We start from the raw sequence: 5,507 nt of genomic DNA on the forward strand, positions 1-5,507 counted from the left end.
TATCTTGGGGCCATTCATTTTAAGGCATTGCAGCTCTTGCTTCCCCATCTTCTCCAAGTTTGCCTCATCATAACAGAGGTTTACTCATTGGTAGAGAAAATTTGTAATTTTCACTGTATCTTGAATGCATTTTGTATAAAATTATTTTTGTAAATATAATAATTAATTATATATAATTATATATAATTTATAAATATAAATTATATCATTTTGTTTCTCATAACATTATACATACTTTATATTATATATTTAATTATATATTGGTGGCTGAGACAGTAAAGAATCTGTCTTCAGTAAACCTGGGTTTGATCTCTGAGTTGGGAAGATCCCCTGGAGAAGGCAATGGCAATCCACTCCAGTATTCTTACCTGGAGAATCACATGGACAGAGAAACCTGATGAGCTACAGTCCGTGGTTTTTCAAAGAGTCAGACACGAGAAAGCAACTAACACTCACTTATAATTTTAGATATATATCAAAAATGTTTAGCTGCTAAGTCATACTGGAGTGGGTTGCCATCTCCTTCTCCAGGGGATCTTCCCGACCTAGGGATTGAACTCAGGTCTCCTGCATTGCAGGTGGATTATTTACTGACTCAGCCACCAGAGAGGCCCACAGCAGTACTGGGGTGGGTTGCCATTTCCTTCTCCAGGGAATCTTCCCCACCCAGGAATCGAACCTGTGTCTCCTGTGTCTCCTACATTGAAGGTGTATTCTTTACCATTAAGCCACTATGGAAGCCTTATATATTAAAATAGATGATCTAAAATCACATTTACAAATAATTAATATAAGTTAATTAGATTCAATTAATGAATGAGTCAATGTTAAGCAAAATGTCAATATAAAAACCCAAAAATTATCCCAGGAGGCAGTATAACCTTAATGGAGGTTTTGATGGAAGGTACATGATTATTTCATGAATAAGATTCTATAATTAATTTAAGCACAAGATGGAAGGCATAAACTAGTTACAACTTAAGATTTATGCCAATTCACAAACTTTTAATTTGTCAATTAAAAGTCAATTCTTTAATATGACTAGAATATAAAAAAATTATACTGAGATTTATAGGGCACCTTTTACACACCATGTGATCTCATTGATCCTTAGTGTAACTGTTAGAACCATAACAAAGTACTCTGCTTCTTTTTGGCATCTCAAAATTTTGAGATTTACACTTTTTTTGTGTTCCAAATTTATATTTTAGTTGTATATTGAAAATACTAAGGGCTAAATTTTAAATGATAGCATGAATAGTCTGTATTTTAGTGGTTCTCATAATTTATCATGCATCAGAAATCACCTGGAGGCCTGGATAAATCACAAATTGTGGGCTACTTTCCAGAGTTTTTGATTCAGGAAGTTGGAGACAGGGCTTGAGAATTTGCATCCCTAACATATTCTTAGGCGTCCCTGCTGCTGCTGGTTTGAGGACCATATCTGGAGAATATATACCAGCTCCCCAGAGACATATGAAGCTTCTGCCTTCTCTGTTTCTCTTTTGTATTCATTTCTATTTTTCAGGAATAATGTTTGGTCCTTTGTTCAACAGGAATCATCCTGCTATCAGAAGGAAATCAGAGTATCATACCACATTAATTCTCCTGGGTTTTTCAGAATATCCAGAACTCCGGGTCCCACTTTTCCTTGTTTTCTTGTCTATCTACACAGCCACTGTGGTGGGGAATTTGCTAAGTCACTTCAGTCGTGTCTGACTCTGTGCAACCCTGTAGATGGCAGCCCACCAGGCTCCCCCATCCCTGGGATTCTCCAGGCAAGAACACTGGAGTGGGTTGCCATTTCCTTCTCCAGTGCATGAAAGTGAAAAGGGAAAGTGAAGTCAGTCGCTCAGTCCTGTCTGACTCTTAGCGACCCCATGGACTGCAGTCCACCAGGCTCCTCCATCCATGGGATTTTCCAGGCAGGAGTACTGGAGTGGGTTGCCATTGCCTTCTCCAGTGGTGGGGAATTTAGGCATGATCATAATCATCAAGGTCAATTCAAAACTCCACATGATCATGTACTTTTTCCTTAGTCACTTGTCCTTTGTCGATTTCTGTTTTTCTACTGTCAGTCAGTCAGTCAGTTCATTGCTCAGTCATGTCCGACTCTTTGTGACCCCATGAATCGCAGCACACCAGGCCTCCCTGTCCATCACCAACTCTCGGAGTTCACTCAGACTCTTGTCCATCGAGTTGGTGATGCCATCCAGCCATCTCATCCTCTGTTGTCCCCTTCTACTCCTGCCCCCAATCCCTCCCAGCATCAGAGTCTTTTCCAATGAGTCAACTCTTCACATGAGGTGGCCAAAGTACTGGAGTTTCAGCTTTAGCATCATTCCTTCCAAAGAAATCCCAGGGCTGATCTCCTTCAGAATGGACTGGTTGGATCACACCCAAACTGTTGGAGAATTTGATTGTAGAGGACAGAACCATTCTTTTTTTCTCTCCTTGCATTACACAGTTCTTGTGGTGCAATTGATTGTGGAGGACAGAGCCATTTCTTTCTCTGGTTGCATTGCACTATTTTGTTTCACTTGCCTATTTGGTGTAGCAGAAACGTTCATGTTAGCAGCAATGGCCTATGACTGCGTTGTGGCAGTCTGCAACCCCTTGCTCTGTCTACCACTGTGATGTCTCTAAGCACTGTGCTCTCTTGGTGGCTGGCTCTTACTCATGGGGTGTAGTGTGCTCCATGACACACATATTTTCTTCTTGCATTATCCTATTGCAAGTCTAGCACCATAAATAATTTTATCTGTGACCACTCTGTAATTGTTTCTGTCTCCTGCTCAGATCCCTATATCAGTCAGATGTTATGTTCTGTTTTCGCCATGTTCAATGAGGCGAGCAGCCTGGTGATTATTCTGATGTCCTATATATTCATTTTTATCACTGTTACGGGGATGCCTTCTGCAAGTGGGTGCTGGAAAACCTTCTCCACCTGTGCTTCCCACCTGACAGCCATCAGCATGTTCCATGGAACCATCCTTTTCCTTTACTGCATTCCTAACCCCAAAACTTCTTGGCTCACAGTCAAAGTGACTTCTGTGTTTTACACAGTAGTGATTCCTATGCTGAACCCCTTGATCTACAGCTTGAGGAACAAAGAAGTAAAAAATACATTCACAAGATTAGTTTTCACAAAACCACTTTGTCACTCCACATAATATTTTTAAATTCATTATTTTATTTCTGAAAAAAATGATATCCTATGCTACAGATTGTTCAGTTCTTGTGGTGTTATTGATGATTCAAGTCTTTTGATAAATATAAAGCCTAAAGTTAATATATCTATGGCAGGATAGCATTTTATTGATCATTATTGATTTTTGCATACATTGGTGTTTAGTAAAATAGCTGTAAACCATATGTAAACCAAATTTAAAAAATGACTGCTTTTTATAGTATTTATAAATTATTTTTGAGTGAATTCAATTGTATTAAAAGTTGATGGATATATGATGAAATAAGCTATTTTTTTCTGCTTTGGACAGTTGGCATGTACCTCATAAGAAAAATGATTAAGGAGAAAGTTCAAGCTTCCTACAAAGAAGGCATAAACTGTTTATGATGTCCTCTTCAAAACACAAGTCTGGGAAAATTAAAGACAGGAGGGCAACACGGACTCCAAGAAGTAATCAATCAAACACACAGTAACAATAAAATATGAGTGACCAATCAACAACACAATTATTCCAATCATACAATGACCAAGTATTGTCTTAGACTAAAGTGTTTAGGCACTGCATGACAGCAATCTGTCCTTCACTATATCACAGTTTGCTCATACTCATGTCCATTAAGTCAGTGAAGCTATCCAACTATCTCATCCTCTGTTGCCCACTTCTCTGCCTGCCCTCAACCTTTCCCAGCATCAGGGTCTTTTCCAATGAGTCAACTCTTCTCAACTGGTGGCCAAAGTGTTGGAGCTTCAGCTTCAGCCTCAGTCCTTCCAATGAGAATTCAGGGTTGATCTCCTGTAGGATTGACCTGGTTTGATCTCCTTGCTGTTCAATGGACTCTCAAGAGTTTTCTCCAGCACCACAATTTGAAAGCAACAATTCAGCACTCAGCCTTCTTTATGGTCCAACACTCACATCTATACATGACTATTGGAAAACCCACAATAACTTGGACTATATGGACCTTTGTCAACAAAGTGATGCCTCTGCTTTTTAATACACTGTCTGCCTGCCCTCAACCTTTCCCAGCATCAGTCTTTTCTGACTAACTCTTCTGACTATTTGGGTCAAAATGTTTGGAGCTTCCAGCTAGCTTTCTTTCCCTGGAATCACACTGGGTTGATGAATGAATCATAGAAGTAAACAGCAAAAATGATTTGAAAGCAACAAAAATATTTAGTCCAATAAAACAGAAAAAAATTTTCAAAAGTTAGGACTAGAATTTTCTTTCTTTTTAATACACTGTCTAGGATTGTCATAGCTTTCTTTCCAAGGAATCATAGATGAATGAATCATAGATGTAAACATAAAAATGAAAACTGAAAAATATTTAGCATAAAACAGAAAAAATCTTTCAAAAGTTAGGATGATAATTCTTTGAATGAACATAAAAAGGATGGATCTTTAAAAAACAATAAAAGGAGCTTCATTGCCATTAAAAATGTTTGGTAAAAGTTTCTTAAGCATAAATGACACCATTAATAAAGTGAAAATACAAGCCATAGATTGTGAGTAAGTATTTGCAAAACTTATATTTGATAAATGATTTCAATGTAAAACATACAGAGGAAGTCTTTATACTCAATATGAGAAAAAAGCCTACTTAAAGTTTTGATGAACTATCTGAGCACACATTTGACAAAACAGAACACACAAATAAACACATGAAAAAATACTAAGTATAGCTAGTCATCAATGACATTCTTATTAAAATTAAAACTTAAACCACAAGGAGAAACTACTGTACTCCCATTTAGAATAGCTAAAATGAATAAGAGTTTCAAATACTGGTGAAAATGTGGAGCAAGTTAAATGCTTATGCATTTCAAATAAGAGTACAGGGTTAAATAACTTTGAAAATAGTTTAGCAGTATCTTATGAAGTTAGACAACACTTCCCAGACTATTATGCTACAGAAACTGTGATAGCAGTTTAAGCCTCGAAGTTGGTGGCAATTTGTTGTGCAGCCTGGAAAACTAATATCCAACAAGGTTGCTAGCTCTGGGTGACGAGGGTGTAGATACTGGCTCCAAAGCTGGTCCAGGGTACAGAGGTGTCAGCAGTGGGGAAGGTGCACTGTGGAACTCAAGCCTATCTCAGTGAGAGAATAACCATGCAGACTTGTGGGATTTTGGATCAAGACCATACTATGTACAATAATTCTGTGCCTGGTGGGAAACAGCCTCTGTGTGTTATGCCTTCCTGGTAGAGTCTGGCAAGTGTTAGTCAGGTTGTCAGGAGCCTAGGGAAAGCATTTGTTGCTGCTGTTTAGTCGCTAAATTGTGTCCAAATCTTTTTGTATCCATGGACTGCAGCCCA

General features: G+C 38.2%; 1 pseudogene; it reads left to right on the plus strand.

The window, feature by feature from the left end:
* Positions 1–885: 885 nt before the first annotated feature.
* Positions 886–3,173, plus strand: LOC102268691 (olfactory receptor 5D13-like; annotated as a pseudogene).
* The last annotated feature ends 2,334 nt before the right edge of the window (positions 3,174–5,507 follow it).

Source organism: Bos mutus, unplaced genomic scaffold, assembly GCF_027580195.1.
Source record: "Bos mutus isolate GX-2022 unplaced genomic scaffold, NWIPB_WYAK_1.1 CTG405, whole genome shotgun sequence".
Lineage (NCBI taxonomy): Eukaryota > Metazoa > Chordata > Mammalia > Artiodactyla > Bovidae > Bos > Bos mutus.